This window comes from Temnothorax americanus, unplaced genomic scaffold (genome assembly GCF_048541705.1).
Source record: "Temnothorax americanus isolate GAGA-0224 unplaced genomic scaffold, ASM4854170v1 Scaffold6, whole genome shotgun sequence".
NCBI lineage: Eukaryota > Metazoa > Arthropoda > Insecta > Hymenoptera > Formicidae > Temnothorax > Temnothorax americanus.
In genome coordinates this window covers 1,574,716-1,600,400 of record NW_027509751.1, presented here as the reverse complement: position 1 = coordinate 1,600,400, position 25,685 = coordinate 1,574,716, and the positions used below count along the sequence as shown (strand labels likewise).

Here is a 25,685-nt window from a genome sequence, read left to right as displayed (position 1 = left end):
AAATGCGGACGTGTCTACATGCGAGCAACGCGGTCCACGTACGGAAAAGACGGAACCGGATTTGGTATCGCTATAGCCTTTCGCGATCGGCTCGTCGTGCTTTCTTTCTTCCGTTGTTTCTTCACCGTCGACCGCCGCATCCCGGCGCGTGTGAGAAAACGGATATCTTATACGGACGGTCCAGAGACGCGTGTGAAATATCGCGAGCGCGAACGCGCGCGAGAGAAAAGTTTTCTGTGAAAAGTATTTCCGCGCGATCGCGATGCAGATCGGATTTGTTTCCTTCCTTCCTTCCTTCTTTTCTGCGGACTCGACAAAAGGCTACGTGACGCAATAAGTTTCCTCATTTTTACGCAGATATACGTATAAGATGCGTGGAACGTGGCGAAGTTGCAATTTCGCGGCATAAATTATTACAATAAATTACTATGTGGGAGTGTACACATATATTATCTTCACAGATTCGACGAAAAAAATGACTTGGTTTGATGACTGGGAAACTTGATTACACTTCCAGTTTCTCTAACTACCTGTTGCCCTTAATTTCATCTTAGGCGAACGATGAGAACGCTTGAATAGCATTTGCCTATAAAAATTCGCTACAACACGCTTTTCATGGCGCTTGACAAATATTCCACACTTAATTCGATTAAAAATGACGCGTATGTTCCCGAGCGAGCGTAACAAACACGGCGATCGCGTGCCGCCGCAGAAGTCCATTAATTGCACCTCTGGCTCTGTTTCAATTCCGCGCGCCGCGAGAGGCTGAAATCGAGCGGGCGCGCTCTTTGCACAGCCGTCGCTCGTTTTTCGCTCGTAAATCTTTAACCGCAGCTATTTCGCCGCATGAACGAATGAGTGAGCGAGCACGAATTTCGCAACTCGCGCTACAATTAAATCGTACCGAAGAAAAACACTATCCGCGAATAGATACCGATGAATGGTCGCACCGGGCGGATAGAAAAATATCAAGGGAAAAGAACTGGAAGCTGGTAGGAGAAATAGAGAAAGAGAGAGAAAGAGATCGCAGCGTATCCTGAATTGTTAGGCCAATTCAACGCAATTACGACGGTATGGGAGAAACCGCGGGTCCACGTTTCCCGCTGCTGATGGCTGGCCGTAACGCGCACGCGAGAAATCGCCGGATGGAAGCGGGCGGCAGAGGCGAAAAAAAGGAGCGCAGTGTGGCAATAGTTATTCCCAGCCTTCCCCGATTCCGTGTGTATACGCGCCCGCGTCCGTGTATCTCGGGTATCCTTATCAGGGCCGATCGGCATTAACACGCTCGCGTAAATCGGAACGTGTCCGTGCGATTCGTCGCGATTTAATTATTTCGCTCGCGGTTCCCACGGTAAAATCGGGGACGAAATCGCACGTTGCTACTCGCGGTTTCGTGTCGATGCGCCCGATTTTGCGAAACGCATCCGAGGTACCTTACGCTTCTGGATCCCTCGCGTCGGATATGACGAGCTTGAGAAATGTTTTTCGAAACGCATCTAGATTCCCGCTCTCTCTCTCTCTCTCTCTCTCTCTCTCTCTCTCTCTCTCTCGGAATATACGAGAAAGAATAAAGTCCGCGTGATTTTTACGCGCTCGTATCCGTTTTTGTTGTTCATGCCGTCCCGTTTATTTTCTAGTCGCGTCGCGTTAACAAGAGCGCCGGACATTGACAGGACCTACGTCGCTGAAAATAATAGGAAAGCGCCGAAATCGCTGCGCGAGAGTTCATCAGCGCCATACATTTCATTTGCAAACAAAAACTCACGGGACATTCGGGATTTACCGCTTTTTGCTAGGATTTCTCCTCGGCTTCGGCACGGTCGCGTCCGTTATCGGCACCGATAACGATCGGGAGTCGACGTTTATCCCGAGTCGAATTTATTGCGGCACTCGATCGAACGTAACCGAGTCGCCGGTCTCCGTGCGGCTTTCGCATATTTGCGTTCACAATCCTGCGAGAGAGCTGGAGCATAGTCATGACGACCGGTCGCGGCCGAGCGTGGATCGATCGAGGCTCCCGATACGCGTGCAGAGGCGTGAAAAACCGCGATTGCGAAAAGGAAGCAAAAGACAGGTGGAGGAGCGAGCGAGGCGAGAAAGCGATGCGCGCGGAAGCGCGAAATCGTATCGTATCGCGGATAAGCCGCTGGTGTGCTTGCCTCCAGCCTCCAGCACACATGGAAATTAGATCATCGTGTCACGCACACGTACGCGGCCGGGATCAGCAATTCCGTCTCGCCGAATCGGAAATCGCGTCCCGAGACGCTATTCTATGATCGCTATCGAGGCGCGAATTGCCAAGCAGAGAGGAAAGTCGAGACGAAAGTTGACATGAAACAAGTAGAAAATAAAAAAAAAATGCTAGAAAGTAATAATTTTTTAATACTTTTTCCTCAATATAATAGCTATATCGATATCATATCTTTAAATAAGAAGAATGTCTGTGTGATCAAGTTTCCGATTTCGAAAATTAATATCTTTCCAGACGAGATTACTGTTTGTCTATCAACGTATTATTGTCACCTTTGTTGTTTCTGGCGAACGATTACGTTCGGATTGCTCCATGAAATATGGATGACATCGAACAAACTCTCTGTAACGTAACAGTTCCTTGTCGCGATGACTAGACGAATCGAGAAGTAATCGCAGGATGATTGAGCTATCATTATGATGGGTACCTTTGATGTCTCCTTAGAGCGCTATGCTTTTTCCCATGACGCGCGTATGCGGAAAGCGGAATTGTGCACCGGTTTCCATCACTATATGCATAGCGGTAACTTTGTTCATTAATACGTTAACGTAGTAATATTAATTAACGGTAACTTTGTTCATTAATCATAACAGGCTTGCTGCCCTGTGAAGAGATGGAAGGTAACTCCACGAGCGTACCGCAAGCTCGATTTTTTTTCTCCACGTAATTAATCCGCTTTATACGTAGGATCGAATGAAATATCGGTATTGTAAAACGAAATGAATAACTTTATGGAATAATCGATGCCTTTCGAGCCGCGGCATCGAAACGGAATAATTTCACGGCTTTGGTCTGATTTCGCGTCGTGCGCGACCACGGAAAATTGCATTTGTTTCCTGAGCGTGCACCGCAGAAATTTCCGTTTAATGTTGCTAATATGCACACATTGTGCGCAGTCAGGATACGGTGCAGCGCAGGATAGCAAACATGGGCGCGGTCGCGTACGTTTATCGAGATATTAAGAAACCGTGATGTCATACCCTTGATGCGATGAACAAACGGAGGGGAAAAAGGATGGGGGAACACATTAATACGTATCGTCCTGAGCTAACATTGGCGTAGTTTATTACACCTGCGACATTTAACGTCGCGTGCTGAGCGATGGTTGCTACAATTCAGTCCAACGTCGATAAGATAACGCGGATGTGGCAATTTGAGGCCCGGGAATGCGTCACGAAACTAGAGGATTACTTCCCGCGAGATAGAGAGACGGAGAATCATAGAGAGACGTTGTCGTGACCAATTACAGCTCAGCGTTTCGGTTGCCGTAACTTTTTCTCACTCCTGTCAGGTGCATTAAGACTGCTAAAACGTCTTGACGCAATACACGCCAATGGCACATTTGCATTTTGTGTAATCTAAAATTAGCGGCTGTCTAGAAGAACTCGAAGGCGCGAGTCGAAGGTAGAAAAAGAAGCTTCTTTTATATTATTCTCTTTCCTGATTCTATTCAAAATAACAAGAAGCCGCAAAGATAAATTCAGAATTGCCAATTTTTTTAGGAAGATAAAACATAAAAATGAGCTTCAACCTGCGCTATTCTGCTCCATCTATATTAAACACATATGAGTCTTGTTTTTATTTTTATTTTTATGCTTTATTTTCTTAAACTAGATTGCATTTCGTTTTAATTTTTTTGGTTGCACTATTGCTTGTACGTATATGTATAAAAAATGTATATGGGTATATATCACGTAAAAATATTATACCGAAAAAATTTTCGCAGTATAGTGAGATCCGTGGGTTCGTCAAGTCTATAAATGACCGTGCGGATCAGTCATCCCTGGAGGCAATTGCCACTTGACGTGCGACGCAAGAAGACCTTCTCTGTCCTTCTCTTTTTCGTATCTAGCAAAAAATATTGTCTCGTAACTCCGACCGTAATTACAGCGAGGCACCATTACGGTCATTTGCAATTTCGATTACTGCAAAACACTGGCGGAAATAATAATTTGTTTGTACTGAGTTTTGCGTTTCCGTGCATAATGATTTTTTTTTACTACCGGGATGAAGCAAGTCGCTCATTCGATTCTTCCTCAAACGTCACAGGCATAAAGGAACGTCAAAGAAAAGAAAGAAAAAATTAATAAGAAGTAAAGGAGAAAGAAATCTGAACGGAGCGCGAATGAGTGTGGCTCAGTTCGCTGAGTTTTATCGGTAGAAATGTATTTTCTTCTCCGCGCTGCGACACGTCGTTCTTTATCGTAAATTCGAGGTATCGATGAGAGAGGTAAGCCCGCGCTGGTAACCGATGTGTCGATGTCCGACGTATATTTCATTGACGGAAAGCGATACCGCCCTGGAGCCTCGAATATCACAGAGAACTGCGAGATAACGGGCTAACATTCGAGCTGACATAAAGTAAACGCTTCCCTTCTATCATTCGGTATCGACACTATCGATTGGACTTTGTTGATCGAGTTCTCTCTCTCTCTCTCTCTCTCTCTCTCTCTCTCTCTCTCTCTCTCTCTCTCTCTCTCTCTCTCTCCCCAAAATAGCTCGGCGCGTTTCCCGCCTCTACTCTTTGATTCCTTTCCGTACATTATAGGCTATATACGTTGACTCCAAACCTATAATAAAACTTACGTAAAGGATCAAAGCGTTTGGTTCCCAATTACTGTTGGCCCTAATCGCTAAAACCCGATAGTGTTGACATACGATGAATCAGCATGAGAATGAAACCGACTTGATGACTCGTTATACAACTCGGCGCGCACACTCGCGCTTCTTCCATGGCGAACAGCGCATTCGCATTGTTAAATGCAAAGCCGCGTACAGGTGACTGGTAATCAGATAACATTTAACTAAGAAATAGAAATCTCGGTTGCGCGCACGTGCTTAAAGGTTAAACGATACCGCCGTCGTCGATCGATCTCCGTGTCCGCGTCGACGGATTCGCCTGATTAAATATCGATGAATACATTGCTCGGTTTTAACGGGGAGATAATCGAGTTTCAGGATAATGGCCAGGTGATCGGTCATTGTGCACCGACGGAATTAGTTCCATCGACGGGTACGTGCGTGCGTTCACACGTGGTAACGCATGTGCGCGACCATAGAGGCCATTATACCGAGTTGCGGGAAAAATGCCCGACGCCATCGACTCGCGCGAGAAATTAGTCGACGATTAAATGCGGCACGATCGGCACAAAAGAAGCGAAGAAAAGAAAGAAATTCGCCGATGAGCAGTCGCGGAAGATTGCGTTAGATTGCGAGAGGAGAGTTCCATTAACGTTCAATTGGACGATCTTTCGAACCGGCATCGCAACGAGTTGCAATTCGCCACGACTTATGTGCGTACTTCAGCTGCACGCATCATTACCATCTTCCCATTCTGCTCTTATCCGAGTTCACCGTACGCGCGCGGTCGTGGGGGGAAAATATCGGTAGGATCGTCTCGTTAGGGGCCAATTAAGCGGAGTCGCTAACGTGACCAGGCATGATTCGATGGTCGGAATTATGTAGAAAGTCGAAGGTGCACGTAGAAATCGCTAATCGCGATTTTTTCTGCCTCTCGCTGCCTCGCGCATGGATGAAGCCCCGCGCCGTAGGAAATTGGTAGCTGCGGGAGCTCGAGATCTCGCCGTGTGATTAAGTCGAGGAACAAAAAAAAAAAAGAAATCACGCCACGCGGAGAACTGTGTCAAGGGACGACGGTTCGTGGCACCGCACCTTCGAATAGCCGCGTAAACTGCGATTATCTCTTGCGCGCGATCGTGCGTGCACCAGGCACCAGTGTCTGCACAGCAGCCCGTAGTCCTTGCGATCGAATATATCGAGGATCTAGAACTTCGATGGCCGGGAACGGAACGACCGCTCGCTCCGTAATCTGGGTTTCCTCTCGAGCTGCGGCCGAAACTCGCGAGACACGTATTCGAAATAGCTCTGAGAAGTTAACCGATGGAATCGCGGCGCTCGATTTGATTTCATTCCACGATACCATTTCACAGGATCGGCTGGTCCGCAAACTATGCGGCGCGTAACTGATTTGAACAATTCAACTTCCCGATTTCAACCGAACTTTCCCAACAGCTTTCCCCGAGTGTTGAGAATCTCTCGCGAACCCTTTCGGGATAAAGAATAATAGAATTTAGAGCGCTATCAATTCGTGTTCTTTATAACGTTTATTCGTATAAATGGGCGGTCATAAGCACGTTATTATTGGAAAAAAGTAGATAAAAATAGCGTTATAAATATATATAGCACATATATAATTGCGTACACAACGTTAAGTTGAGAATTAAGCCTTGTAAGCGTTCTTTCTTTCAGTAATCGTTCCGCATTGTAACTTTCTTAGGCTATATTTCCTCATATCGTCGTTATATGTACTAGAGAAACAATCATTCACATTGTCAACTTTAAAAATCGCCCGCTCGATTGTCACGTGTTGGTCTGAAATCGATATTCGTTAATTATTCATTAATTTCTCTTATCTATGTAAAAATATAATATAGGTTACATCTATGACGCGACTGTGATTAGAAGAAGAGAAACTACTCACGTATTTTACATATGTATTAAAAAAATGAAAAAAAACGAAGCAGGAAAGAAATGTTGCGGGTGAAAACACTGAAAACAACATCAAAGAGGAAATAGACAAGAAATTAAGAACAGAAAGGTTTTACGCAGTAGTGAATGAGATAAGTTAACCATGAATTTGTACGTATAATATTTAACGCCATTAACTGCATAGTAAACTACTATCAATCCAGTTTAGCCGTGACGATAAATTATCGCGATAAAGGCTGCCGAGCCTGCTAAGACGCCGACTTTCTCGCGGTGAGTGGCGCATCGATTAATCAATTAATTATCGAAGTACGACATTAAACGCGAGTGAAATTACAACCTCCCTCGCTCGTTCCGTTCCGCTGCGATGATTATACGACTGCAGAAACAAGCGTAGTCATCACTGACCGACGGAGGTATCCTCATCGTGAATAGGAGAGCTGAGAGGTGCGAACTTGAATTCTTCCCCAAGAACGCGTAAATGATTGATGTCGAGTTTCCTAGTAGCGCGTACGTGCACGGTTACAATATTAGTCTCCTATGGAATACGGGGAACGGTCACGCGCGCGCACCTGATCGTATGTATCGGCTACTTTCTTCTCTTGTGTCCGGAGAGAGGAGCGAGAGGGGCGCGAGAGAAGCGAAAGAGACGAACCAGCCGCGACCGACGCTTTAAATTCAGGTGCCGTGACCGGTATGCAAAAATTCACCGAGAAGTAATACGAGGAAAGCGGGGAGGAGGGGCGTGCGAGGTGAGGTACACCAGGGCCCGGTGTATGGTCAGTTGGTTCGTTGACCGATCTTTTCTCCTCTCTTCACCCTCCTCTCTCTTCGCACCGCGGTTCTTTCTGTCTCTCTCGCCCGTTTCTCGCGTCGCGGTCCTTTTGCCTTCCAGCATATATACGAGAGAGAGAAAACGGGATCGGAAGGGAACGAAGAAGGATCGCGCCTTCGTATCGGACATGTACCGCGATCGACGTCGAGATCACGAAAATCGCGACCGGTCGACCCGCGGCGGACGCAGGGTTACGGGTGTCCGAGTTCGACTTCTACTTCTCTGATCGCCGAAATGAAGATTTATGTGCGACAGGCGGAGAGATTCGCCTTTCTCCCGAAGCCGCTTGGCTTATAGTCTTTTTTTTTATCAGGAAGCGACCTATTGAATTGCGCCTCGTTGGATCAAGGAGATTCTCTTTACGGGGAATGTCGTACCCTCGGAGGAGAAGCGATCGACGACGAGACAATTTATGCTTCAACGACTTGTGAAATGAGCCCTTAGAACCGTCTGGTTGTCGTATCGCCGACTTCGAGTACAGGTACCGAGGCGATCCGGAAAAACCAGAAGACATTTCGCTGTCTCTAATACTTGTAAAAGCAAAAGGCCAGAAAGTGCAAGGACCGAATCCGCGAAACGAAAATATAAATCGCCACCAAAAGCGATTCTATTAATTACCGTGTGCATCTCCTTCAGTGCGCACGGGAGAGTCCACTTTCGGTCTGCTGGTTCCCTCGAGAAATCGATAGATGTGGCAGCGGTGTGCGCACAAGTCCCGGGACGGGTCAACGAGCTGCTGGCGTCTTCGATCGTAATTAAGTAAGTGGGGATTCGTAATCAAGTGTGAAAGTTATCAACCGTACCAATTGAAAGCGCTACTTCGATGCGTATCAATCAAACCGACGCTATTACAACTTTCGTCGTTTATGAACATTATGGCCAAAAGCGTTACGCGGTGAAAGAAGTAAATGAGACCTTCGAGTGAAGAACGATTTTCTGATGATAAAATTATTATCTTACAGTGACTATATGAGAATCATTAAAAATATTAATTTGCTTAATTATTTTAAGCAATTTATTTCGTCCTACTTATTCAAATATAGTCCAATTATCCGCTCGAATTTATCTATACACTTGGACAGTAATCATTTTAACTCGATTTGTAATAAAGCAAATTCGTTATTTTTCGAATCTTTGCAATAAAACGTTGTCCTCATATTCCACGACTGGATCGAGGCCGAGATCGAGGCACACAATTATTGAATTTTCCTTTGGGCGCAACCATTATTTGCAATTAATTGCAATTATTGGAAATAGCGTCGCATGCAATAGCACAAGACCGAAAAATACGTTCGCATTTCAACTGACGTTTCAATTTCAACAGTGAACCGCCGCTTTTGATTCCTTCTCAATATACCCATACACCTACTTTTTCATTTTTTAATGACGAATCGAATTCAATTATCCCTTACAGCGTTGCGTTACCGCTTTTCATTAATCAAAACGCTTCGTATGGGGTTCGAAAGTATCACTCCATTATTAAAAAGTAAAACGATTAACGTTCATTAATAAATATTGCAATAATTAATCAAGTTTAGCAGCCTGATAATTATGATAATAAATATGAAATGCGTGAAATTTAATACTTTAATATTAAATTTCATTCAGATAAATACATTCGAGAATTACTCCTTCGAATTTTATTCCTCAATCTCGGTGCATTAAAAAATTTCATTTACATATTACACATCGCGCACTTTGCACCCAAGTGCACGTTAAAAATTGTGCGCTGCCAGCAGAATTCTCACGTCTGCGAGCCTGGCGGCGCGGCGTCTATTACGCGCGCTCATTTTTATCATCGCTTTTTAGAAGGACACGAAAGAGGTCGATACGTATACATTAGAAACGCTCGGCGTGTGAATGCACATTTCTCGCCTGGAATTTCTCTCAAACTTCCTCCTCTTCAAGTCTACCACACGCTTCGTCTTTCTCCTCTTCTCCCAGACGGTACTCACGAACGCGAGACCACAGAAGAATAATCGTACGAGCGAAGCCGAGACGCGCTATACGCACCGCGCGTGATTAACCGGCGCGAAATTGAACCGGTTTTCGAGGCGATACCTCGCGGTAGATTCGCGCAGTCCGATAAACGAAATTAATGAATATCGATTTCGGCTCGAACGAGAACGACCGCTTCTCTCGCACGACGGTGAGAGAATACACGCGAACAACGTGGAAGAATCGTGATGCAAAGTGATTATAGAAAGGAAAAACGTTCAGTGAACTAACTTCTATCCTGCGTACATATATATATACGTGTTCTATTTATTCGGGATCCCTAGTAGCAGTTGCTGCGTTAATCCATGCATGTTTACAGGTAAGCAGGTGCAGCTATACCAAAGCCTGTTACTCAAAGATGGGTATAAGCCCGAATCCAAGTTAACTAAGTTTGTTCTGCCCGTTCATACTGCAAGTAAGGTATACAAAAGGAGAGCGAATCTCTGATGAAGTTAGATAATTTCGTATTTTTAGTACAAGCTAGTCACGGAAAATTTGCACGATACGATATAAACAAACGTAAACATTGTGCGTTAAGAGAAACTCGTTGATTTTATAGCGTTAATTCTCTCTTTTTCTCTAATGTCTCGAAATAAATTTAGCGAAGTGAGATACGCGCGTCAGATCGCTAATTTTCCGCCTCGATCGCGCGTGCGGTACGTGTCGATGTATCGCTAAATCGGGACGACTGCCTAACGGTACGGCAAAATTGAAAAGTCCGATGGTTATACCGCCTTCCGAGGTACACAGTTATCAACCACAAGGGATTAGACGAATGGGAAGCGCCCAAGTTTTCTGCGTCCCAGTTTATAGGCATCAACGTCAACCGCCGCGGGATACCGGATAATTCCCGACGTTCTCCGCATTTTTCAACCATGACAGGGTGAATCCACGGTTCACGGCTCCCTTCTTTTTCTTCCCCTTGGATTTTACGTTACCGTGGAGAGACATTCCTCCCCGACACGGTCAGACGCACGAAAACAGGTTTACTCCCACTCATCGGCGAGCTGCTCCACATTCTTATCTCGGCAGGTGAAATTCGGGATACCCCGATCTGTCGCGGCAGCTCACTTGACGGAATAATGTTCCGGCATGCGTGATCCGTGACAGTGACAATTATGTGCACGCAAGTTGCAAATGATGCTGTTAATTTGTAGCGAATGTAGCGCGCGAGTTCCGGTCGTCGCGGCGCGGCGCGGCGCTCTCTCGATCCGCATTTGCGCGAGTAGCAAATATTTCAGGCTAATTGGATAAATGTAAATGTTTATGAGGTAAAATATCAGAAATTGTAATCGGATGACGGATATCTAATGCGACCCGTGTGTTCCCGTTTTCGCTGACCATATTCTTTATCATAGCCGAAGAGAAATTGGGCGGCTAACGTGAGTTTACTAAATTTCCTGCGGTCCTACCTCGGACTGCTCTCGGCAGTCGGACACGCTAAAAGCTTCCAACTTGTTTCGCGTCTCATGTCTCATTACGTACAATGGCAGGTAGTCAGCCGCACTGTCCTCGACAGCCGAGAAAGCATGTCGTTCTTCCCTTCCGCGACAGAAGATCTACCGAGTTCTACTTTCCGTGGAACTTCAAAGAAACGACTTTTTCCCAGACACGAGAAAGAGACGACGGCACTCCGTTCTCATTCTTGTTGAAAGTCACGTGGGTGGTCGGAGCATGTCGACAGTGCGCGAGCGAGAAAAGAAGAAAATAAATTACCGCGTAGTGCCAGAATAATTAGGTCGCTGTCATTTGAATCGGATAAGCGTGCCCTCGTAACGAAGTTCGGTTTGCACGACGGACTTTCGACCAGATGGAAACGAGAATTCAAGGGCCGAGTATTAACGAGCCGACCGAATCGGCAAATATCGATTTCATCGCAGCTTTTTGGCTCAGCATGGAAATGTAAAATATAGTTTTACAGGTATCACTTGATATATATATATATATATATATATATAATCACTTGATATAATTTAAAAATAAATTACTTTTATATATGTACATATAAAGTTTTGCATGGGTTTACTAAAATTTTATGGATTATTTTTTGCAATGTAAATTGAATTTTATTTAGATAAGAGACACTCAATATACAGCCGTGTTTCGTTGATTTTTGTTGCGCACGCAATTTTAGGCTGTTAGAGAAACGTAAAATAAATCGTGCCGCCAAGCCGATGGATGTGCATGAAAATAAGGGCCGGTATCACAGTCTCCGATTAACGTGATTCTCCGATTAAACTCACTCTGCATCTCTTTCTAACTATACCCCTAGAAAGAGGCGAAGAGTGAGTTTAATCGGAGAATCTAGGGAGAATCACGTTAATCGGAGACTGTAATACCGGCCCTAAGAGATATTTTCTTTCCCCATTTTACAAACAAATTGGCGGGACATGCCTGGGAGCCTACTATGTGCCGTAATGGAATTTTTTACGAGCAGATCACGCCGCGTCTCTCCGCGTGTTCGTCGCGTATCTCGCTCATCGCCGACGGTTTTTGCGAATATCAGCACGGCCATTTTTCGATCAGACGTCGCAAAAGTTATACATTCACGGTGCTCGATGTATCAAACGTTCGTACGTACGGCGCGCGAGGTATGCGGCCGTATACGGCGAACAAAAGATAATGGCGCGACGAGAATTCGAAGCGTGTCAATAGAGTGTCGAAATTCGAAGTGTGTCGACGAGCCAAGGAGCGATATAGCTCGCAGGTGACGAGTCGACAAAGCGAACCTTCAATTAAGTTCTATCGGACATTATAGTAATGTTTTAAAAAGTAAATAGTGATCAGGATATCGCGATATCTAAATAACAATTTATGTGTGTAATTCTGTTACAAAATAAATATTAACTCTTTCGATCAAGCGGGATCTTACGCCTAACAATAATTTTTTTGTTTTATCACAAAAATTACTATTAAGTGTAAGATTCCGTTCAATGACCAAAAATGTCAGTATTTTTTAATTCTGTATTATTACAACACTTTCTGGAAAAATAAGCGCTTATATCTTGGTCATTATGCTTTAAATGCGTTCCGATTCTTGTTTAGATGATGCAATTTAAAGCTGTTCATTTTTATTCAATTACTGGTAACGGATAATTATGAGTCGCAGGATCGTGTTTAAGAATAATTGCATTTGCCGGCGAGGCAAATCCTGGCTAAAACGTTCAACGGCGGCGGATATGATCCTTGGCAAATGCCAAGGATTAAGAATTAAAAATTATAAGGCTCTCGTGATTAAATCGATTAAAGGAAAAGAGGCAGTAAGAGCCGGCGCGGTAAATAGGGCATATTAACGACCAATATAAAAACATCTTAAAAAATCACAAGTTGAGGCTATCATATTATAGCCTGAATAAATGCAGAATTGTATTAAAACACATAAGGACGCCCTTCCGAAATTTGCACATAGCAACGTAGTATATAAGATTAACTGTAGGGACTGTGATGCTTCTTACGTGGGTCAGACCGGTAGGCAACTACAAACCAGAATTAAAGAACATCAGGCCCACATAAGAAGGGACACAACCAGTCGCTCGGTAATCACAGAGCATAGATTAGAGTCTGGTCATGATTTCGAGTGGAATGCGGTGGAAATTTTGGACAGCGAACCATATATCAATAAACGGTTAATATCTGAAATGATATGTATAAAAAGACAGAAGAATGGTCTGAATATGCAGACGGACACCGAGGATTTACCCGAAAACTATCTCGATGTAATCGAGGGACTTCCAAAAATTTGAGAGCCCCTTGTTTCACGCTTTATTATATTATTGTGAATTTGTATTATACATATATTACCGTATTACAAGGTCTTTGACTGACATCACCGTTATTTGTTTTGCAACGAATATTCTTATACATCGATCTCTCAACTGACATTACCGCTATTTGTTTGTTACCGAATTCTTATACATCGATCTTTTAACCTCGAGACAAGCGAAACATATTAGATCGGTCATTACCTCTTGAAACATTGTCGAGACAGTTTGCGTCCGTTATCTGTGCGCTGTATCGTTCTACGATCAAGTATTATCTCTCGAAACAATGCCAAGATAACTTGCGTCTGTTGTCTACCGTTTTGTGCGCTATACCGTTCACGATTTCATTGTAAGTAACTTCAGTTTTATATCGATGTAAACCGTGAATCAGTGTGTCGCTCCGTATGTACGCAGGTATCGCGCAACATATAATGAAGTACCAAATGCATCAGCATAGTCCTCCTAGCCTTCCAACTGGGGAGAGACTCAAGGTTGCTTGCCTATGGAGTAGCGCACACACACCGGAATGACCGCATGGAAAAAGGAACGTGCAACGTGCGAGTATACAATAGCCCAATGACCGCGTTACAATATAGTTTTTAATTTTACACGTTTTTAATTTATTGCGCTGAAGATGACCACAAAAAATGGTCGAAACGTTCGCGAATTTTTTATTTTATTTTTTATGTATTGACGATAAGAAAAATATATATAACTTGCGCCCTATTTACCGCGCCGGCTCTTACTGCCTCTTTTCCTTTAGCCAAGGATTAACTTAATGTTAACGAGTGATCTTTCTCGATCGCGACATCGCGTTTCATCAGCAACATCTGTTACAATCGAAATAAAAGCGTATACGAAGGTTGAACGTGACGCATCCAGGAAATGAGTATACACGCCAGAGACGTTCGTAAGGTTTTACGAGACTTTTACAATTGCATGCCATGCGTACGGTAGAGTCGCGTACAAGAATGTATTTGTCAAAGCATTTATGTATTGATAAAAATTCTATGCGCGGTCACGGAAGAAACTCAACGGCGCGCAGCGATTTCCCTGTCTCCTACCGCGACGAAGGTCCCCGTTCCTTTTAGGTAACGTGTCAGGTGTCAAGACCCTGAAACCTCCTTCGCGAAACAGGAAGATCGAGTGGGAAGGCTCGAAGAAGGTTGGATCTGCAATTTGTGGCTCGACCGGTTGCAAGCGCGCAAGTTCGCAAGAAACGCGCTTCTTGATAAATATGATGTCGTTAATGTGCGCAGGCACGACGTGGGCATTAAAAGCCTTTTCCGCGGCACGCACGAGTGTCGCCCGCGAATGAAAAATCGCGCGATAAAAAAACACAGAGGGACATTACAAATGAATCGTTGTATTATCGAGCCGAAATCGTCTCGACAATTCGTGGAAAATCGCGCGCTATTTATGAGAAGGAATCAAAATTTCATCCGACTATGGCTGCTTTCCACGATCGATGATTCTTCATTTGATAGCGCGCCCGAAAATAGAAGACAGGGGGGTCTTCGACCTCTCGGTCGTATCGAATGTTGACACTGCGGTTGACGTGGACGACTGTCGCGGAAAGTTAGTCGACGTTAACGTACCGCCTAATGAATCATTAGCGTCCCTATTAGCCCATTAATGTCTCTTAACCTCTGGGGGTCTGTGCCATATCCGGTTGGGTTATAACCGCATGGGAGCAGATGATGCTGGATGCACTTGCGTCACAGACACGACTCGGGCTCGTGTGCGCCAACTGGCTGCGGCGCTTTTGCATTAAAAATTTTTTTTTTCACAACCTTTTTATTAACGTTGCAACTGCTTTTTTACGCTACATTTCCTTTTTATTACATGGCTTACAATTTACTATTAATTTAGACTTGTAATTACAGAGAATACCTGTATATAGTTTTATATCCATCTCAAATATAAATTTATATTACTTAATTTATCATTGCATAAATACTGTGAATAACAATATGATGTAATAATAATCACAAATCTCATTTTTTAATTTTTCTTCAATTTTTAATCAAATTTTTTCTAAAAAATAATAACTATTCTAATTTAAATTAGAACGTGTAACCTAACTCATGCTGCTTTATCAGCTAAAAGCTGGGAGAGTAATGAATGAAATAATTACGCAAATCCCGTTCGTTAAACGGAGCCCAGTCGAGTTTTTACTGAAGCTCCTACGAAGATGCCCGCACCTGACAAAAATCTGCAAGACTCCATACAATTACGCAAGCGCCAAGCAGTTGTAAGTCTGTTTTGTTCGTCGACGATTAAGGAGGCTATCTCGCTCACTTAGGATCGCTCGTAAAGTTTATGATAACTGTTCCCATATTTTTTTTATCGCGTATCATTACCGAGCTCCGGCAGATACGCGCGATTCTTATCTTTCGAGAACGGTCCCGTGCTGCGCGGGGCACCCTACGACGAATTACTCCTTCTGTCGAATCTCGTTACTGGAAACGACCGGAATATAACGCGACCATAAAGTTCCACGTAATCGAGTTCATCTTCGCGCGATTTATTGCTGATGCATTCCCCGTCTTTCTCTCGCGGCGTTACCCGCGCTTTTTCTCAAGGATTATACCCGCGCGCGCGATGAATACATACGCTGAAAAACGGTCGACGTGGGAATTTGCGCAGTCCTACTCCAATTACGCGACCGTCTCTCGAGAGCTCTCGCGCGAGTCGACGAAATCACCGAGACAAGGTCTCGAAACAAACCGCGACCTGGTGGAAATAATAACTGCGTAAATATAATGCCGAGTAGATCGTAGAGATGATTCGCTCTGAACGCGCACAGATAGATAAAGTTCGCGCGGCCGTCACGTCAACTCCCGGCTCGCATTAAACGACGGGCGCCGCGGCGTGATTCTAATATTCATCTCCGTCAAGGACTAAATGGAAGTCTAAGTCGGGTTATTCGGCCTGTAACCTCGACTTTCGCACGATTCTGAATCGCCATTAAATATGATTGACTAGCGAATATTCAATTTCCTCGTAGATTAAATCTAAGCCGCCGCGTGCTTCTCAAAGTGTATCGTCGAAATATTTATTATTTTTGAAAACTTGATTAAAAGTCGAGAGAAAGAGAACAATAAGGAGGTTTACGGCCGTTATATTAATGAACAAATTGCTGAAGTAATAAAAAAAAGAGCATACGATTGCGAGATACCGTTTTCATCGGTTAAAGCTATTTTGCCACGATTTAAACTTCATACTAAACTAACTTATTAGTTGATATTGAAATTTTAATGGAAGTAGTTTTTAGAATTAGCGAACTAATTTTAACGCTAATATCACCCAATGGGATTCGAAATTTCCATTACACAACTCCGGTTTCAATATACACGACGAGAAGCAGCCAGCCAGCTGCGTATCACAAACTTCGACGCGCACGCACGTGTTATTTATCCTTTCCCAGAGGGTGATAAGCCACGTTCGTTGAACGTGATCGTCTTGTCCGAACAGTTCGTGTTTCCAGGGTGGTTAAACTGCGCGGCGCGCCGGACTTGCATTTCGGACGAACGCATGCGTGCACGATGCATTTGCTACAGCAGCGTCTGGTTGCGATTATTCATCCTCGCTAGGCCGTAAAAACGAATTGATTATTGCTTTATGTGAGCGTCTTTTTCCTCACCGATTAGTCATCGAGATTGGAATCAGCGCATAAATCCGCGACCTTGGACGGATAAGAAATCAGAAATGTCGTCAACGAGAACACACAAGTATCTTCATAACAACATAGCTATAATCGTTACGGGATAGTTTGCAGAAGCCCGTTAATCGCGCGAATCTTTTTAAATTCTCTAATGATATATTAATGAATAATCACGAGTAATTTATAAGCGAAATCGGCCATCAATTCGACGAGCAGGGATTAGACCGCAAGTTGAACGTGTAAAAAAAAAAAAGATGTACGACTTTGGCATATTCCGTATAATTAAACTTAATATTGGAATAACGATTCGACAGCTTATTTTTCGAATTCCCAGTTATCATCGGGGTTTATTAACGTTAGGCAAGGCCTCATGGACGCGACCGTGAGCAAGAATCTCCCAAGTCGTATACGAGACGATGACGTCATGCGGCAGCAACCTCCGGCAAGCGAGGTCCGACATCCTCGGTCTCTCTTCGCCAACGATAACCTGTTTTAACGCTGGAACTAATCGGCAAGTTCTCGGGGTCGTCCGACACTGTCTCGCTTTAAAGGTCTCCCATGTGCCCGGTCACGAACGCGAGTTTTTACAGCGGAACTGTTCCCTGGAAGCACTGCCGCTCTCGCCGATCTCGCCCACTAATCCCGAGTTATATTTCTTCAAATAAATCAACTGAAGACTAATAATAAAGATAGATAATTATCGTTTGTAATTATATCACTCGAAAATATGTTACGCCAACGACGATGAAACATTCGTTATCTTCCTTCGGATTAAATTACAAATGTAATATAGATAAAAAAAGATAAGCTCAATTAATGAAAAATTTAATTTCCGATAAGAAAGAGAGCTAATCTGATAAGTTTGGACAGTCACAGCGTCAATGTCAATGTTCTACGCAATGTAAAATGGAAAAAAACGTTCAGTCAATGCATCATCAACTCTTGCAACTCTTCACGACTCTCATGACTGGTTATCTATCGCACGTAAAAATTAGTGACGCTTTGCGTGCCTGGTTAATTAGAATGTATACAATACGTAACGCGGCATGCAACGCACGAAAAATTCGCTGATGCAGCGATGCTATCGTCCGCGTTACGTCAATTAAATTCCTCCTCCTCGATTGTTTTCATCGAGTCGCCATCGCGCGCCTGTGACGATCGAGTCTGCGTATTCCAGCGAGAAATAAATTGCGCTGATGGCTGACGCGGCGTCATTATGTCATCATCCGTGCAGGTATTCCTGCGCAGCTTAGAATCGACCTCAGCTCGGAACCGGCGGAAGGTGAGACGTGACATCAGACTTTCTGGGAACAAACGATTCCTTGTTTCCCGTTCGCACGGCTCGCCGGAGATCGACGAGGTGCGTCGTAAAAATATGGACAGGCACGTCTCGGAGAGCTAGCCTCTAGAGCCAATCTACACGTCGTCGAATATTCTTTCTTCATCAACGAGGCAAAGTTGGTTCTAGCACGTTTTACGAGCGCTCGCTTGTGCTGGCAGAACTTTAGAAAAGTATTTAAAATTTATCAAGTTATAACTTATCAGTTTATCATTTATCATACATTATAACTTATCAAGTTATAATGTGTAAGTTAAAACTATTTATAATTTATCAAGTTGTAATATACAAGTTAAAGTTATCTATAACTTATCAAGTTATAAATATTACATATTTATGATTTTAATTTTTATTTCAATTGAAATTATATCAGGTGACAATAATCGCAACTCACTGTTGCATGATTACAGCACGCGTCACTTTCGGTCTACAAGTAAGCACTGTTCCCAGATTTTTGTTAAGAGAGCTACGTCTTTTAAGACGGTTTCTTTTCGCACGGAAGGGACTTCGCTGTAGTGGCGCGAGAATCTTTCCGTAATTGTCGCCGTAAAGTGCCCGGACGAGACTTGCAAATATCGCTAAGGACCTCGCTGCCATTTACTACACTCGGAAGGTTACTCAAAAGATCTCTTCCCCGAGTCCCGCGACACAAAGCGCTTCGCATGACTTCTGACACGAGGAAACTAAAAACGTCTTCTCTAATCGACGTAATTCCTAGAGACCGTGAAAAAAACTTCGTGCGACCTAGCTGCCATTTACGCAGCACATCGCGATATTATCTTTCCGTACATTATCGTCCTATTTTTAACATGCAAAAGTGACTCGCCAGTAAATATATATATATATCGGTTGTGTGTGTTCATTTTCTATTTTTTAAATATATATGAAAATTATATATACCTAAAATCTTCTAAAATTTAAAACTTAAAGTCTTCAGGAAAATTGTTCACAATCTTTTTCATTCTGAAAAGAATACCGATATAATAACTTCAACACTACTCCAAAGGCATAACTCATACACATTTCAAAATGTATGCGAGTTTATTGCTAAAGCAGCGACAGCAGATATTACGACGCTCCCGGTTATCTAACCAGCTGACGTCAATCGATAATTAATCATTCGGTGCAGCCTGTCTCGCTTTACGATAATTATCGTTCATTCGCGTATTCATCGTTCATTCGGACACAGGTAAATTTCCTTCGAGCAAGTCGCGTCGTGCAATATAAAATCACACGAACGAGCTCGTGAGGAAGCAAAGTGTTTCGCAAATAAAGGAAAAATCGCTTGTATATCAACAATGTGAGTACGTATACTTATTTTCGAATCGCATCAATATTCACACTGCGCGAACTTGGTTTAATCGCGGATTTACCATCATAATAAATAAAACATGCTGTTTGCATTAGCAATTTCTCAACGTATTCGTATTCGTATCGGAATTCAGAATGCCCGCGTATCGCCGAGTGATCTTGAAATTGCGACACACGTTACAGATAGTTATGCATTTATCCGAGCGCGTTTTGAAATACTCCTAACGATTAATGTCTGCTAGTGGCTCGTAACCGACGTGCACCAATAAAGGATGACTAACGATGTGAGCGAGTTGAGGACACGTGGGTGGAATATAACGACCTGCCGCATGCCGCCGCGTTCGTTAAGAATGACGAATTTGTCTTATTTATATACTGGCGGCGACAGTAGTAAATTATCTTAAACATATCAATTCCATTAAATGAATTTTTTTAAATATTTGTTACAAAATCGAAAATCTGTCAAAACTCAATTTAACTAGTTAAAATTACTTCTAACAAAGCCCTCTTTCATTAGTACTAATTTTAATTAGTTAAATCTAGAATTTAACACACAGTTAACTTGTTGAAATTAATGTTGACGAGAGGACTTTGTTAAAATTAATTTCAACATAGTTAAATCGAGTTTTGATTCTAACATATACAATGCATTTATGTTCCAATATATATATACATCTACGTTTGGACTGTTTTAAAATTTGGATAGAAAAGTATGATAGAATCATAAAATCTCTGCGGTTTTCGTGTCGCGGAAAGAAACTTCGTTTGTGAAATGTGTGAAGGTTTTGTTTTTTGATCGCAAAACAACGTGGCGGAATATCTCGCAACCGTGCGTGAAGCACACGCAACGGCTCTCAATATGCAACACATCGGCGTATGCATGCGACAAGACGGCGGAAGTAAATTTTTGTGGAGTGGCATCTGTTTGTTATTCGGCAGCTGCATCTGAATGACTAAGAGGCTGCGTGGGCGGAAGCGAATCGTCAGCCCTGAATTGATAGCGCGCACATTCCCCGAGATAGAGACCACCTATCTATCTACCTACATATACCTTATCTCGTTCGTATGCAAACTGCAGCACTCGCGATATCTCTAGAGTTACGCGATGAGAGCGATTTCCAATCGTCAATCTCTGGGAATCCCTTATCCAGATTGCAGACTTCGCGCTACTCGAATTGGCCTTTATTCTATTCTAGAAAAAAAATCGGTATTTCCCAACCGTCTAATGTCTAATTAAGTATAACGTTACAGTTACATTTAGTTTGTGTGCGTAAAGGAGAAAGCTAAAATAAAAATAATTGCTAATTACAAAAAGAGTTAATATATATAGAGCAAGTAGGGTTAAAGGAAAAATTTCTCGATAGAAGAGGTTCACATAAGTTACGACATTTTGAATGCTTCATAAGACCCGTTGGATTTGCGTCTCTTTCGTCTTCTCTCGACGAAGTTTTCACGCGGAAAGTTCTATCGCGCTTATATAGACGGTTCTTCGAGTTCTCTCATCCGCCAAGTTGAACGCTCTCGTCTAACATTAACGAGTTCCTCCCGTCTCTTTGTGCTACGAATCGAATCGCCGCCGTCGGTCGGTATTGTCGAAAATAAATCGAGTCGAGTAGGTCGATCGTTTCGCACACGACAATCAACAATCAAGTCGCGCGTATTCAAGCTTCTTTGCTACAAAATTAGCCGCCACTTATAATTAACGACGAATTATCGATGTCTATCGTCGTTCGCTGCCTGCTCTCAGTACGAACGTGTTCAATTAGAACCGCGAAAGTTATCTACGAAATCGCTTCATAGTAATTTATTAGTATGGCAAAATGGTACTCCAATTCAAACCCTTCAGATAATTTATAAGTAAGTTCAGTTACATTTAGTGTGTCTGACAAAACACAAACGCTAATTAGCGTCGTTAAAAATTGCAGAAGTGAAGATATTAATTATAAAAAGTTTTAAAGGACATTAATGAGATCATTATACATTTATACAGAATGTTTTCGTCGACGTCTCTGCAATCTTTTCCCAATAAAAAATTTTCTGCAAAGTCAGGAATCTTCAAATTTCAGCATTAAATGTGCTAACGATATGTTACGGTTGACATGAAGATATAGGTAATTTATTCGTGCAACCATTCCTCGAATCATCCGCGCGGTGGAAGACTTTAAGATTGAGGGAAGGCAGGATAAAGCCGTACTTGAAGTACATAAAGAGCACGTATTCATATATCAAAATCTGAAATGCGTGAGAAGGCATCTCTTTGTTCCCTATCTCTCGGTTGCCAAGCTATGTATATGGACGAATATCCGCGATATTAATACCGCCCGCAGAAACTCCGACACCTACGAAGAAAGAGAAAGAGAGAGAGAGAGAGAGAGAATTTAATACAGAAATATTTTCTCTTGCCGCCCACCGAGGTTGTGCAAGGATTTCCTCGCCAATCCCCTTCAAATTCTTGTAAAATATCTCGATGCACCGTGCATGACGCGGATTACAAAGCTGATTACAATGAGAGCGTAACTATTTTATAATGAATCGCGTCGAATTTCTTTATTCGACTAACACAACACACGGCGTTAAGGCTCCAACTCTCCAGAAATCAATTCGCCGGGCCGAAACCAAGCGGCGAGGAATTAATCTCGTTACGTTGCCGGTTCGTTGCGCCGTTCCATTATGCTGTCACATGAATCGCGCGCTATTATGAATTACGCAATTGGCTTTTGCATTACTGGGAACCACGGCGTGCATTTCCCGAGGTGAATTAGTTGCCCCTATCCGCGACTCATACACAATCATTTGGGGAAGGAACTTTTATTATACGCGCGCACCCTATTATGGAAAAAGGAAGGGGTGGTCGAGCTGCTTTACTTTTAGACGCCGCGCCGGCTATCCCGCGACTAATGAACATCCGCTACATCATCCGCAACTTCTTTCCCGTGCCGCGGATAATTCTCGAAACGTGCACATCAGCCGCCGTTATTCTCTCTGGATTTAATCCCCCGCGAATTTTATTCTGGATGGTAATGTAATCCGGTATTAATCCTGGCTGCTGCTTTTTGTTTCATTCGTGTAACTGAACTGACGAAATGTAGACGTGCGGTGCATCCGTGGCTAATGCGCATGCATGCGTCTGGCGATGCATGCACGCACGTGCATATAAGCGCGCCCACGAGACGTTCTCCATTGGCATAATCTGATTGTGAGACGTGATTATTGCAGAATCGTAGATTAAAGCCTTAACAATTGTTAAAAATATTGAGGATCCAAAGAAATAATACTTACACACTGCCAAATTTCAATTTTTCGAAAGTATCCTGTCATATTCGATCCTGTGATACGATCGTTAATTATTTTTCTTTTTCTACGTCAAAGATATAAATGTGTTTATATAGTGAGATGTAAACGTTATTCCACTTTGTATATATTTGATTATCCCCTAAGCTATAATTTCGTTGTGTCGACACGACGAAAATGACGCGTTTAATAATTCATTGGTGCATTAATTGTCACAAGCTCTATTGGCCGAAGACATCGGCGCCATTTAATGGCTGTTTAATGTAAAAAATTTCACGTTGCTCTGTTACAAATAAATTCAGGCGCTCGACTACCAACTTCGTGAGCGTTTATTGGAAATCGCGATCGGTTATATAATGGAGCTCGCATAAACGGAGGTAAACGCGAGAGATAAACACGTGCTGCGCGTCCGACATGCGTGAAAGTGTGGAGTTTCGGTCAAAATCGATACAGCTACATTTGTAGTACGCCAGGTCATTAATTATTATTTAATGATTAATTTATATGTAAATGATTCATTAAATGCAGTGATTATACAATTAAATCATTCACGCGGATTGATACTCCGCCATATTTCCTAAAATCCAATAAGGGTATTTGATTTCGCAACGCGATATTATTCAAATGTAATGCCACGCTGCCTTCCTCCCCAGGGAAACGCGCTCTATAAACCTGATTTTTCATCGATTTTTTCTTTCGCGCGCATGCATTGTTAATGTCTCGTGGGACGGCGCGATCGCCGGGCTTTCGACGCATGTCGATATCGTGCACATGTCCTGTAAATAATCATTAACTCTTGCCGTGCGGCGACGTGCACGCGTGCACACGTGTGCACGGTATCGGCGAGGCGAGAAATAGGGCTTTCGCTCGTGCTGGCCGGGCTGGCCGCAAAGCGAGCGCGATCATTTCGATGTCTGTCACCGTGACGCGAGCAACTCTACGCGTATATAATACGTAACTCCACGTGAATTATTACACGCCTGCACAATACGCCTCGCTCCACCGTCGGCGTACGCGTACCGTAAAGGTAACTGCAACGGGGCCTGCACGAGGGCCTGAATATGCAGATCACGCTCGCGTACGTATACGCGGAGGAGGAGCGGGGACAACGTCTCCGCGCTCAGCATCCGGCGACGTCGGGAAACTCGACGACCCGATTACGCCGATCGTAAACGCGGAATTACTCGACTCGACCTGCATTCCACGCCGCGCTCATGGCTTACGAAGGACGTAAATATCCCATCGATATTTATTCGCGCGATATCAGTTTTTATGCGATCGGAGCGTAAGTAACGTTCGGAATGAAATCTCGCGTCATGTGGAATCTCTTTATTAGCAGTTATCCATCAGTTACTCGGTAGTAACGTTATGTTTACTTTATAATGATAGATATTGGAATAATGTGCATTAATATTGTATCTTATTTTGGACATTAATGAACGATTTAAACTAACAATAAGTGTAGTTTGAAAAGATCTAATTAATTTTTTTATCAAATTTAACAAAATACGAAAATATTTCTCTCACAAATTTTATATATCGCCTCATCCTCTCAGTTTCAAATTGTCGAGTCATAGATTGACGTCCGGTCTAATCCAGATAACGCGGTCGATTACGTTTAAAATACCGGCGACGTCAAATCGAGCCACGCATTCCATCCTACAAGGTAGACGGAGAGTAAATACGACGAGAGACGCTGGCTCGAAAATCGTCGAGCGATATTGCAGTTTCATCACGCGGAATTTCACGGCTCAGAGAGATCCTCCCTCCGTCATAAATCCTCTTATTTATCGTCCGCCTTTTACGCGCGAATGCGAATCTGGGCTCCGATCGCGGGATGCGACCGAGAGAGAAGAGAGTCCGTCCAGCCGCGACCGATTGGATCCGTGACATATCACGACCGGCGCGCGCGCCTTCGTGTAGCAGCGTCTTCTGGATTTATGTACATACCTCGCATGAGGCGCCTTTAAGCGGCGAAACAAGTTTCGTATATTTTACATGCATTTGCCTTAATTTACAGTTACATGCCGAAGCCTCGGAACTGCAGCGATATACACCGGACAATCTCGTGTTTTATGAATCGGGATAAGCGATTTGCCTGCTAATCCGTCTCGCGCTATTTTCACGAGATTTTTTTTAACCGTAATAGCAACGTATTAGCGAACCGTGTCTACCGATCAAGTAAAAAGCGTAACGTAACGGTGGCATTTTTCAATTTTCAACCATATATTGTGCTACCGCGTGAGATGATCTTTCTCAAGATAGAAACTGAAATCGCTTGACAAAGACGCGTAAAGAGGCGCTCGGTGTGACGTAAAATCTCGTAACGTAAACGCCACAAACCATGGATGTTACATAACAGCCGATGCTACATCTATTGATTGAAGCTAAGCGTAACATTTTCGCATTGTTTTCTTCTGTCGGAAATAAATGTAGAGATGTAAACGGCAGCGAACGTGCGGTCGATTACGCGATCTCCTTTCAACATGAATGAGACGTATACGCCAAGATGTTCGCGCGGCGCGGTGTCCTGAAATCTCTCGTTCACTGGGCACGGCACGTAGCACGTGCTCCGATCTGACATTTCTACACGGCGAGGCGATCCCGCCACGATTTCCGACACGTGCGGAGAAAACGAGTAGATTAAGTACCGTACACTTTTTCTTTCATTTGTCTTCTGATTCTCTAGGATATTCCGGGTCACCGTTGAAAGTCTCAATGAATTC

At 43.4% G+C, this 25,685-nt stretch overlaps 1 protein-coding gene and 1 long non-coding RNA gene across 4 annotated transcripts in view; both read left to right on the top strand.

Annotated features, from left to right (window-relative positions):
- Mesr3 (misexpression suppressor of ras 3) overlaps nt 1–25,685 on the top strand; it is a 44,972-nt gene that overhangs the window by 2,602 nt on the left and 16,685 nt on the right. Inside the window, exon 1 of one of the 3 annotated variants that reach the window (XM_077419917.1) lies at nt 19,509–19,657. The exons of 1 other annotated variant lie outside the window; for it this stretch is intronic. The gene's annotated coding sequence lies outside the window, so the exon portion shown is untranslated. Of the gene's footprint in view, nt 1–19,508; nt 19,662–25,685 lie in introns of those variants that run through there. One more of the 3 variants, XM_077419918.1, reaches the window with a different exon arrangement.
- LOC143905164 (uncharacterized) lies at nt 13,368–13,990 on the top strand. The gene is made up of 2 exons (XR_013259126.1): nt 13,368–13,700; nt 13,766–13,990. It is a non-coding gene; the product is annotated as an uncharacterized LOC143905164 (long non-coding RNA).